The following is a 13,123-nucleotide window of genomic DNA, read 5'->3' as shown; positions in this document are numbered from 1 at the left end:
CAAAACTTCATTAGACAAGCTTAATTGAATCACAATCAAAGCCTTCTCATCCAGCTCTTGTTTCTCCTCTGTAGACATAGTACTCAACATTTTCTCCTTCCCGAGTAGTGCCTTTTGCAGCCCCTGATGGGTCAAGAGAGCTTTCATCTTGACCTACCATATGCCGAAGTTGATGCTCCGATCGAACTTCTCGATTTCAAACTTTGTAAACATCTTGTGCTCCTTTAAAAATAAACACCAGTGCTAGAGTACACCCAACCTGGCTCAGATACCAGTTTGTTAGGAATAATCATTGTAGGGTGCTGATGTCACAAAAGAACAAACACAAAATATACTATAAACCACAAAGAAAATATCCAAGAAAAGAAGGAAAAACAATACACCAAGAATTAACGTAGTTCGGTAAGGCAATGTGCCTTCCTACGTCCATGAGCGAAAAATAAGCAAATTTCACTATATAAATGAGAAGACAAGTATAAAAGGAGGAGAAGCTCTAAAAAAACAAGAAGACCCTTTTTCAGACTCCTCTTCAATGTGCTCTCTATATCTATATATATAGCCAATGAGGAAAGTAGAGGCGATTGCAAGGCCCACTACGCAAGAAAGTGGAGGTGGTTACGAGCCCCACCTCTCAACGGGTTTACCAAGGCATCCCAGCACAAAGAAGGAAGTGAGCAACACGATAAGTAAAGGCAATTCTTGGTAGATTGAAGGGAGAGAGAAGTTAATCATGAAGCAAGTGAAAATAGCATGGTGGAGGACAACAAATGGTCTTCTCCCCAAAGGAAGACAGTAGGGAGGTGCCATCTGATTTTAAGGGGGTAGCAGAAAGAACTATACAGCAAGGGGTAGGGTATGATATGAATATGGTTAACACAAGTAATCGTGGACTCTCAAGAAGTTGTAATCTACCTATAGATAAACCAAATGAGGTTTCATGCAGGCAACCATGGACTCTCATGAAGCTTAATTCACCTATAGATAAAATAAATAAAGTTTCGCATATCCAAAACACTGAGGAGTCCATCGAATCTATGCATTATAGTTTTTGATAGATATTATAAAAAATGATAATATGAAATTATCCTTTTCATATTCTTGTTTTATATTCATTGTAACTCTGGAATTATAAATAGAGCACTTGACTCTCTCAGTGTACAGTAGAGAGAAATTCAAGATTTACAAACTCATTGCAATCTTTTTATGGTATCAGAGCCACCCATCTCTAACGAGTTATCAATGACTGCTTTATCATCCTTCTTGTCTTTCATGACTCAATGGAATATCGTCGCCAACTTAGTCTTGATAAAATTGAATCGAGACAATTACTTGTTGTGGAGATCATAACTTGAATTGGTTGTAATCAACCAGGATCTCCCCAAGTTTGTTGATGAATCTTGTCCTCAACCTGATCTCTTTACTGTCAATGATAGAGGTAAGATCAAAAATTCAAATTATCTTATTTGGATTTGTTCTGACCAACTGACCCTCAGTTGAATTAAAGCAATGGTTTCTGAAGTGGTTCTCGGGCAAATCATAAGAACTAAAACGGTCCGAAAAACCTGGCTTCTTCTGAAAAAGGCATATGGGTCTCAATCTCCTTTGAGACTCATGCTTCGAAAGAAAGACCTCACCTTTATAAAAAAAAAAAGCATGGATATGATGTTCTATCTGGACCGAATCAAACTTTTAGCCAACTTTCTTGTTGTTGCCAGCCATCCTGTAGAGGACGAAGAGCTCGTACAAATAACCTTAAATGCCTTCCTCTTGAATATGAAAGCTTTGCAACCTCTATTACTACCAACTCAGTCATGCATACCTTCATAGATCTATATGATCGGCTCTTAAATCAAGAATGTCGTGTGCTCCTTACTTGGGTCAAGCCCCCTGAAACTAAAGAACACCAGTAAACTGCTTTCTCTATGTTTAGAGGCAGAAGACAAGGTTGCGACTCCTATCGAGGTTGTGGCAGAGGACAAGGGAGAAACTCATCTCCAAACATATCCAACAACAACACAACACCCCAAACACAAGGTGGCCGCGTAGTGGTTATTTGTCAATATTGTGGAAAACGTGGACATGTGGCCAAAATGTATTAGGATATCCCTTAAGCTTTTTCGACTATGACTCTCCAACAAAATACTGATGATTTTTTGTATCCCAACACTGGTGCTACCAATCACCTTACCATGGATGATCACCAGTTCTCTAAAAAATAACAACATTAAGGGGGGTGATCAAATCATGATTGGTAATGGTAAGATGCTTCTTATCTCACATACTAGTAATCTTACTCTAAACACCTATGGTTCTTCATTCGATTTAACATGTTTCTGCTATCATGAAGAACCTATTATCAGTGGACCAGTTTACTGAAGATAATAATTATATTTTTGAATTCACTCCTTTTGAATTTCGTGTTAAGGACCAACAGACAAGCAAGATTCGACTCCAAAGACCAAAATCCAGTGCGAGACTTTATCCAATCAAGGTTGATGGTCAGTTGCAGGTGGCGGCATATGCGGGTAAAGCAGCATCCTTTGATGTATGACACTAATGCCTCAATCATGCAAATAAAAAGATTATTTCTTATTTAAATTTCAAACACTCTATTTCTATTAATAAGCATGACAAAATAAAAGAGTGTGAGAGTTGTCTTATTGGCAAAGCTTACAAACTTTCTTTTGGTAAATCTTGTTCTTCTACTTCATTCCCGCTGGAACTTCTACATGCTGATGTCTGGGGGGCAGCTCCAGTATTTTTATGAGAAGGCTTTTAGTTTTATCTTCTTATAGTAGATGATTTTTTTCGCTTTACATGTCTTTTTCTGTTACAAACTAAGTCTCAAGTTTTTGAATGCATTACGACTTTTAAGCATATTACTGAAAAGCAACTTCAACTCTCTATTCATACTTTTTAATATGATAATGGAGGAGAGTTCACGAGCTGTGACTTTGAGAACTTTTTGTGGGACAATAGTATTCTTCATCATTTTTTGTGCCCTCACTGTAAAATCTGAGATATTTCCTTGATAATTAAAATAAATAAATAATGAATTATTGGTGTATTCATGACTATAATCGTAAATTCTTGAAATTCTTGATTTTCTTGAAATTCTTGATTTTCTTGATTTCGATTAATTATGAATCATTGTCTCAAGTTATGAAGATTATTTCAAGAATAATTGAAAAAGCTAAAATATGTAGACTAAACAAGAAAGTAAATGATTTGTACATTTTTAGATTATGGATTTTGAAATTTGAATTTGAATTTAATAAATATGTCTAAAATGCTATAATTAGATTTGAGTTTGATTTAAATCTAAATTAAGACTTAATTGAGTGTTAAATTAAGGTTGAAAATAATATAATAAATTATATTTTTGTTGAAATTAAATCTATGATTTTAAATTTAGTTCAAAAGTCATACAAGTGACTCTTTAGGGCATTTTTAATAAATAAATAAAAAATTTTACAAGAAAAAAGCTTAAAAATATAAATTAGCCAGTTGATTTAACTAGTGATATTTAAATCAAACCCAATTAAGTTGAATATAATCCATACCATTTAGATCAATTAAAGGATAGATTATTTGGGATATAACTTAGGATATCTTGAATCATATATCATTGGATTTGACCCATAGAGTTGACGCTAAAAAAAAAATGTTATTATTGTTTTGACTAAAAATTTCAGCTGATAAGTGGGTTATCTATTAAATCAGAGTTGACCTTGACATTTTTTATTTTGAGGACATTGAAATTGACTATTTACATGCCCAAATTGGTATTGATTTGAGCATTTTATCAGTGACTAAGTACATGCCTAATTATAGGTCAAAAATTAACAATTTTTTATATCGACTAAATTTTTTTTGCTAATCCATATGTGTATGATTAAATCTAAGACCACCACAATTATCTACATTTTGAGGGCTATCAAATTGACTATTTAAATATCAAATTCTGATAAGTCTTTGGGTTTGTAGGCCCTCCAAAAGGCTACCATATCATTAGAGCCCAAGTCAGGATAAGAAGTCCCTACTTTTCTTTTATAGCTTAACTAGTATTGAAATTTAATAAATTATGTCTCATAATTTAGTTTTTTTTAATTTTATTAATAAAAAATAATAAATATTATATTCTTATATCAGAGATGAAACTCTTGTCTAAGCCCATCTATAAATAGAGACCCTCATGAGGAGGATTAATAAGGTTAGTTCTTTTTTTCTCTTCTCTCTTTCTCACACCCCTTAGGGTTTTTCTTCTTCTTTCTTGGATTCAAAAACGACCTCCACGTGATTTCAGGAGGTGTATTAGATATTTTTCAAGCTAGTAGAAGGTGAGGATCGTGCAAAAAGACCTACCAAATATTTGAAAAATGTTTTTGCGACAAGAGGTAGGTGATTTATACTTTTCTTGCAAGAACAAAGTTCTTAGCATAGATTTTAATGACTTTTCATGAGTTTAGACCATAATCAGACCCTCCTAACCGTGGGTTTGACCTAGATCTAAAGATCCATGGAAAAAGAATATTTTTCTCAAAAGAAAACCCTCTTTTAAATCAGTTTTTTTCATAAAAAATTTTGTTTTTTCAAAAAAAATATGTAAAATTTATAAATACTTGAATTGTGCTATGATTTTCTTGCAAGTATTGATTTGTATTGGTAGGATATATTGTTGTAGACCTTTTGTAAAAATTTTATGAATTTTTATGGTCGAAATCTTGAGATATTGCGATCTTGATAATATCAATTTTTTAAAAAAAAAGAAATCGGTAAATTTAAAAAGAATTTAGATTTAGTGGTTAGATTCATACAATATTTGATGGTTTTTGATATATTATGATTAGGTAGATATTATGTGATTTTTTAAAGATTTTTTTTAGATTTTTTAGATTTTTATTTCATGTATATTACATGTTTTAGTTAATTTATTATGTATTTTGCCAAAATTATTCTTGAGAAAACAAAGCATATGCGAGATGGGCATATTTTTTCTGCCAAAAGCTTGAGAAAAAATACAATTTATCTCAGATAGAATATGTCAGATCTATCTGTATATTTTATTATAGTTTTTATTTTAAAATATATAAAAAAATCATGGGTGTACGGATTGGGGTGACCCAGTTTAGCCCGACCCGAATGCATAGACCCGGAATTACAGTTTTCTGGCCTAACCTTCGACCAGTAAAATATTTGTATCTCTCTCATTTGGAGAAGTTTTGATGAACGGTTTATTGTGTTGAAAAGCTAACAAAATTTTGCATCTACTGTGAAATTTTAGGCTTTGTTCATGGATTAAGCATAACCCTATAATAGTCAAAACAAAATATAGCATGTCTGGAGTAAAACGTTTATAACTCTTTCATACGGAGGAATTTTCATGAATAGTTTGCGGCTACGGAAAGCTAATGAAATTTTGTTTATAATGTGAAAATATTAGCTCTGTTCACTGCACATAATTTTTTTTGTGAGCTCTGTAACAGTCTGGTAGAGTTATTGGTTTCGTAAATCAAGACCGATCTTTGGAACAAGGGTCGACCTATGCATAGTTCACATATTTTTGTATAAATTTCTTCATTTTGAATACCATGCAATATGTGAATAAGTATGCAGGTCTGATCCTATGAAAAAGCTTATATTAATATGCCTATGACTTGAATAATTAATAAAACCTACATATTAAGATCAAGAATCAAAGGGTCCAATGAATGCAAGTTTATGTTTTAAGTTCTGAATATGTGTTGGCTGCAAGTATGCTCATGTCATGATGATGATATGAATGTTTCACTGAGATGGATGTTCATATTCATATTTTTTATTACATTAGCCATATACATGTATATGTGTTAGATGAAGTATGAAAATAAATAAGATTTTTATTTATGCATATGCTCAAGTTTATGTTACAAGTATGATTAAGTGAATTTTCTAATACTTTATAAGAATGCATCCATGGCCTATAAAGTGGCTCAAGTTTTGATGTTGCATGAAAAAAACTAAGTATGTAATCAAGTAATTATGTGACATTAAAACTCAAAATACTTGCTAAGAGAGTGGCAAGTGGTACAAAATTTCGTGGGGCAAGTATGTTTCGAGCATAAAAGGTTGCTCCTCCCCTCCTACGATTTTATGGAGAAATCTCTGCATTAGAATGCAACGTAGAGGATATAAAGTACTCATGAGAAAAATTGATGCATCGGGTTAAAAGGTGTTGAGAATCTCTCTCGTATTAACGTCTCTCACCTCATTCTGGTGAATGGACCTGGTCATGCTAAAGCCATCCCTGTATGTAAAATACGTCTTGAGATATGGTTCTAATCTGGCAATATAAGTCTGTTTCGTATCAACAAGGTTAATAACTTAAGATGTATGTGCATTAGTTAGGCATTGCATGTATTATTTCAGAAATAAAATTTAATTAAAGATAAGAATTTATGCACGCATTGAAAGGCTTCAACATATGGTAAGTCATGCATATTAACTGCTCATGCATTTTAACTTCTTGAAATGTATGAATTGATGCTCTCTTGTTTAATTTGGTTGATTGAATAAGCATGACTAGTTGTGCAATTGTTTTAGTTAATTCCAAATGCTAAACTATGAAATTTCTATTGAAATTCCTGCTTTGAATTTCTGTCTTACAAGCTTAGTATATTTCACTCTACTGAGACATGTTTTGTCTGACCCTATATGGTTTAATATTTTTTAGGTAATGAGAAATAACTTACATGCGAAGGCGGGAGGTTGTGATGGAAACCAAGTCTACATTTCCTTTGCATTTACAAGATTTTTAGACTCTAATTTATTATTTGATTATTATGTTAATGGACAAAAGTAATTAATATTTTGAATGATTATGGACATTAATTTATTTTATGAAAGATGAAATCTATTTATTTTGAGTTCCCACAATCATATGGTTATGCATGAATAAGAGAAGTAGCATGCCAACTTTTAGACCCTATGAGTTTTTTCGTTGTTATATGTTAAAATATTTAAAGGTATTTAAAAAAAAATCACCATTTTCGGGTTTTAAAAATTAGAGTGTTACACTCGCACCCCAGAACAAAATGGTCTTATTGAGGGCAAACATCGACATGTCGTTGAAACCGGCTTGAGCCTCTTATATACTTTCTCTTTGTCTGAGTCATTTTGGGTCGATGCTTTTCGAGCTACAGTCTATATTATTAATCGTCTACCTACTCTTGTCCTTAACCGCAAAAGCCCATATGAGCTTCTTTTTCGAAAATCCCCCGACTATAGTCATCTTCGTGTCTTTGAAGCTTATTGTTATCCCCTGTTAACACCCTACCGTACCACCAAACTCCAACCTAAGACTATCCCCTGTATTTTCCTTGGCTATGCCTCTCGTCATAAAGGCTATCTTTGTTTCGACCCTTCTCAGCCCCGTCTTTATATTTCTCGTCATGTTTACTTTGATGAGTTCATTTTTTAACCCCCCTCTTCCTCTTCTTATTCTTCTTTCTCCACCCCTTCAATGTGGGCTTTTCCTCCTCCTATTATTTTACCACCTCCCGAGCTTCTTCTCCTGCCCCCCTCTGTAACGTCCCAAATAATTAACTCAAAAATTTTGAAGTAAATTTTTTTTCTAAAACCACAGCGGAAATGATTTATTAATTCCTCAGTCAATTTATTTGGGCGGTTACAAGTGATAGCATAGACTCAATAACATTAGGCGAATTAAACTCTTGCATTGAAATCTTATAAGTCATAAATTACAAACTTAATGAATTTAATATAGTCAGAGTTCCTCAGAACATCCACAAAAGATATGGTCTCATGGCACTGTCTGCAGCGACGATCGCAATTGCCCATCTTTATCTTTTTCCTAAAAATATTAATTCAGAAAGGGTCAAATTACCCCGTCTGAGTAAGAAGCATACTACCTATATGAGTGTGCTCAGTGTCATGTGTACAAGTATATGTGTTGCACATTTGTATAAGAAATAGCAAACATTTAAACAAGGGTTGAATATACAGTTCACTAAATTCAAGCCTTTCATGATCTATTACATAAAAGAAAGACATCAATGAACGATATATCTTATGAATGAATCACATTTAGGTTATCACATTTTGCATTTAAAGGAAAACATTTTTAAACTATGCATCACATGAGTGAATCACAATCATATTCTAACAATTGCAACATCAACCATTGTGTGAATACTTGAAGACTTTCAGAAGTGTATTAACTTTATGTTTTCTCTTGTTAATTACCCTGTAGGTACGCACAAGCATTCAACATCGTAGCAGATCGAGACCACACGGGGATTTGTTATGCTTTTCCAATTAATACCCCATATGACTAACCATAGGGAGGTCCAAAGAGGATGATTCACGACCGAGAGAGTACTCCTCAATGGCTAGAGCTAGAATTATGATGCATTTTATAACTTCTGTAGAAGACTTGGATCTACTACCTAAGACATATTGGTAGTCCTGACCCCCCTAATTCTGAGGACTGGGGATCGGGTGAGACGCCTCACTCTCACAAAATAAAATTGTCCTACAGAGCTTATACCATCTACCCTCTCCAAGGTAGACCATGGGTCCGGTAACATACACTGTCTTTTAGGTGTACCCAGAACCCTTAGAAACTGGTAACATATACCGTTGTTAGGTATACCCAGATTCCCGGGAAACCAATAATATATATCATTTTCAGGTATACCCAGAATCCCACATTTATATTATGTGTGCATATTTTTTCATTCTTGTTTATTTTTGTGTGCAAGTCATTGCACCACAGAAGATTTCCAAAATCCCAACCCACACTAGGGGTGATCTCAGTGTATGCACATTTCTCAACTTAGTGTGCAATAGGCACCAATACAGTTTTTCAGAATTATGGTTCAACCCGAGCCCAGTACGTTTATATGCATTATCTTAGCTTTTATTTGTGAGCTAAGGTGTACGTATCGTACCCTACTGGTTATGCTACCACATGGCATATCCTAATTTTAACGTTTCATCAGTGCTCGTATGGCACTATAAGAATTCTGTAAAACTGCAAACTGAGTTTTAAGCTTTCGCCTGATCATGATATGTCAAATGCCCTTTATTTAGCTAATTTTTGCAAGACAAGCATATACAAATCGGCACTGAATATGAAAATAACATTTGCATGCAATTGATTCGTATCATAAGTGCCCACATGACACCACAAGAGTTTTATATGCATAGCTTCAATATTATACCCTCATGCAACTGTAGTTTTTCTTAATTGAGCAATTATAACAAACCTATGCATTTAACAATAGGCGGTTCATGTATTGCACATGGGTTACAACGTTCATATATCTACCACATACAAAACCATATGCAATATGAATACATCATTGCTATCCCATTCATTTGACATATTCATCAATACATAACATTCTCTCCCTAAGTAGATAATAAAATCATTATGTTGTTTAAACATGTGCACTGCAGTGAGGTGTGCCATAACCAATGTATATCTACCTTAGTGAGTTTCAGACCTACTGTGAGTATGTGCATAGTAGTGAACTTCCAATGAAATACATATATCATTTAAAGGGAATGTAACATGTGAAATTGCCATTTTCCTATGTTTCACAAACTCAGAAATGATATAAACATTCATTTTAGGGAATAAATAGTGAAACATGCAACTTTTGTAAAAGTGTATATGTGTACACGATGATAGCCAAAACCATCCGAATTTCTATATTTCTTTAGATTGTCGAATAAAATGAGGATATGTATAAAATTGAGGTTTTGCGAATTCAAGCATTTGTCATTTAAAAGATCGCATCAAACCTTTGTCTCTCAAAAGGATTTAATATATATATGTATATAATACCTATACCCTTGAGACTACGGTCGGGCTGCAACGAATCATCGACACATAGCAATTTCGTTGTAGCTACAACTAGGCATAGTTAAAAGCCTCTCTCTCTCTCTCTCACACACACACACACACACACACACACACACATATATATATATATATATATATATATATATATACATATATACATATATATATATATATATATATATATATATATATATATATATATATATATATATATTTGAATGATTACAACCACCAATCATCAAGCATAGGGTATGTTAAACCAACAATTTTATAGTTCATATGAATGAGAAAACAATACACTAAAGTATGTCACAATACATAGAATGACAATCATCTTTATATGCACTGTTTTAGACCTTATTAAAGCAATACGTCATGCACAATGTGACTTGCACTTTCTTACCCTAACATGAACTAATAATAATGCCTTGTTGTACATACATGTATGTCGAATAGTAGATCTGTGGTTCACATGAATAAACAAAAAATATATATCAAAGATCTCAGAATGCCAAGAGATGGTAGTCATACACAGTTTCACATTACATTAGAAACAATTCAATGTCAGCATGATATGTATATTGAACATGACATTGTGATTTTGCACAATCAACCATTCACAAACATTAAATCTACAACGTCCTAACTTTAGCAACAAATGTGTTTTTTTTTGTCAGTCAATCTGGATGGAACCAACCCTGTCCCAGTTATGCTTCTACCTCAATGCCTTTGGGTCGATTAAGCATAACTATGCAACAACAGGCTGGAGTTGGATCAAACCCCAGTTCGATGTGTTCCCATGCTGATGACGACAACAACAGCTACAGGGTGCAGCAACCCCGTCCCCCTACCATGCTGGTCATGGTTGGGTTCAGGTCAGCAGATGTCAAGCTAAATCAGACCGACCAAGATGGTCAGGCCTGATTCCCCCATATTGCAACCAGTTACATGGTTAAAGTAGAGTCAAATTCTGATCAAGTGGTCCAACATACGATCACTTAGATCTAATAGTATCTTGCAGATCAAATACATATTACTTATCTATATAAGGCAATAAACCATTACAATGTAGTACGTGTGAATCCAATGATCCGGCGTAAGCCTTCAAATGGTAAAAAAAAAATCCTTACGTAGGTCTATACCCATATTCATAAGAACATGAAAAGAACCAAGATGAGATCTATACTAGATGACAATGCATTTTATTTTCTCTCTAACTACGTGTAGATGTAAGAATTCAATAAAACCCACATGGAAAGGTAAGCCTAATTTTCATTTTCAGACATGACATATACAATAACCATATTTATATCAAAGATTAAATGAGTACGTAGGTTCATGATTCCCTCTTAATAAACATACAAGTTGGTTTCTATGAATGTAAGCATATGCAAGATGATAATTAAATTTTACAAAACTACACAAGTTTGTAATAGATCAAACGTCTAGAAATGTATAGATCTGGTTTAAAAGATTATATGCCTATGCAATAAGGAATTTGAGACTATGCATATCTAAAGAAATATATATCCCCTTTTTTCTTCAGGAAAATTATATACATTATTATACATATGTAAAACCGGTTATAATAATTTATATGTGCAGATTATTGTACATACATTTGGTTAGTCTAACACGTATAGGTGCCCCATGGCACTGCACACACACATAGAGAGAGTATGCCCCTACCTTATCTTGAAGAAGCAAACATCCGAATTTGAGAATGCTCGGCTTCTCACGTGTTTTGCCCACCTTCCTGCTTTGTTCTTCCCAGAGGCAACAGAAGCAACCTGATTCACGCACCCTAATGGACATAGAAATCGCTGGAGAGAGAAAGAGAATGAAAAGAGAAAGGGTCGGATGGAGAGGGAAGGTTTTGTCCCTACACCCGATTTCTTTTTTAAAACCCCCTTCTTAATTCCCATTTAATTTTCTTGAAACCCCCCTTTGCCATTATTCCCTGTAACTCCCCTTTCAAAAAAATCATTTTTATTGCTTAGGGTTTCTTTCCAAAGGAGGAAAAACGTGAATGCCTCCTTCTTTATTCGGTTTTCTCACAATCCATTCATGAGGTTGCTCATTTAGAGAAATAGAAAACAAAACTTTTCATTTGTTGCCTAATAAATTTTGTATTGGGTTTCCCCTTTTAGGAATTCGTCTAGCCTCTTTTCCTTGAAAACATGTTTCTCTATTAATTTCAAAATAAATGAGGAGTTACAAAATTTTAAAGCAAAACGAATTGATTTTCTTTGGCAAAAAAAATCCGGTGCATAGGGAGATTTGATCTTGAGTCCTCCTCCCAAAGGGGCAACGAACCCCACTAGTGTACTACTTTCTATTTTGTTATAATTCTATCTTACTTAATTTACTTAAGTCTTTATAGATGTTAGGCATTTTTGACAAAAAACCACATCCTCTTGCTAAAATCTATGTATGTGGTCAATGAGATTTGAACTCGGGTTGCCTCATAACTAGGCAATACCTCTTGCCATAACACCACTTCACCACTTGTTGCATTATTGGTCTTTGTTAATTCATTTATATACGAATTGGTTTTCGATGAATCTCAAATACGAGTTGGATAAAAATTATATTTCAGATCTTCTGAACTTTCTAACTAGATTCTCGATTGAATTTCAACCATATTTGGATCCATTAAGATCCAATTGGATTTTAATTGGGTTTCGGATCCTTCCAGGATCCGAATCCATTCATCGTATATGAATCCAAATACTAGATTCATTTGATCCTATTTAGATTCAAGATCCATTTGGATCAAATCCATATCACGTTACCGTATTTATTTTGAAGAATTTTAATCATTTATTTATTTTGATAATTATCAAAATTTTGCAGGTCTTACACCCTCACCACCGACTGTTTCTCTTGACTCTTCTCTTTCTTCTTCTTCATCTACTCCCTCTTCCCCTGCGAGTCCTATTCTAGACCCACCTGACTTCTCTTCCTCTCTTCCATCTTCCTCGCCTATCTCTGAATCCATGGTTACTCGTCCACCTGATCATACTCACCACATGATCACTCATTCTATAACCAATTCTCTTAAACCCCATGCCCTGGATACTACTAGCTACCCTCTATCCCTTACCTACTTTAACTTTGTTCTCCTTACCCTTGAATCGACTATATTTAAACATGCTAACCTTGACCCTAAATGGCGCACGACTATGGCAGAGGAGCTTAACGCCCTTCGCCTTAACCACACATAGCACCTTGTCCCTCCCCATCCTCATT

The sequence above is a fragment of the Nuphar pumila genome, chromosome 15 (genome assembly GCF_984573655.1).
Source record: "Nuphar pumila chromosome 15, dmNupPumi1.hap1.1, whole genome shotgun sequence".
Classification (NCBI taxonomy): domain Eukaryota; kingdom Viridiplantae; phylum Streptophyta; class Magnoliopsida; order Nymphaeales; family Nymphaeaceae; genus Nuphar; species Nuphar pumila.
Note: the sequence above shows the minus strand (reverse complement) of the source record.